Below are 749 nucleotides of genomic sequence, written 5' to 3' on the forward strand. Positions count from 1 at the left end.
ATTTGATTTCTCCTTATTCTTCCTGTTATTGAATTCTATTTTAATAGATTTTTTGATGTATTGACTTTATTAATGCATGCTTTGTTGCCTAACAAATCCAGTCCTTTATACTTGCATTTGATTCTTGCATTCAGAGTTGTCTTTTGTATCTGTTTCACTTAGTTTTGTGAGTCTTGCTATGGAGACACAGTGTGATGTGTCTGACTAAGCCACAATTTTGGTGGGAATTCTTTATACCTATTTTTCTATTTGTTTTTGTTTAGTTTTGTTTAGTTTTTAGTATGTTCAAGAAGCCATGATGATGTAAAGTTTAAATAATTTGCTGCTGACTGAAAATTTGGAAGTTCTAATCCACACATAAACTGTGGGGAAGAAAGACATAGTGATCTTCCATAAAGATTACAGCCTATAATGTGGAAGTCCTGCTATGTCTAATGGGCTAACTATGAGTCAAAATTGACTTCATGACATCCAATACCAGCATGCTAGTTTCCATGTAGTAATACATCACATACACAAATACACTCCTCCCCCATTACTCAGAGAATGACTTCTGATGAAGGTATGAGATCTTTTCATTCACATATAAAGGATAGATGTATAAAAGCTGTTACTAAACAATATAATGCAAAACATTTTTTATTGTGTAAGTTTGTGTGTATTTCTTAGTCCATTTGACATATAATCCAACTCTTTATCGATATGAATTATATATATATATATATATATATATATATATATATATATAT

This window comes from Chrysochloris asiatica, unplaced genomic scaffold (assembly GCF_000296735.1).
Source record: "Chrysochloris asiatica unplaced genomic scaffold, ChrAsi1.0 scaffold00253, whole genome shotgun sequence".
Taxonomy (NCBI): domain Eukaryota; kingdom Metazoa; phylum Chordata; class Mammalia; order Afrosoricida; family Chrysochloridae; genus Chrysochloris; species Chrysochloris asiatica.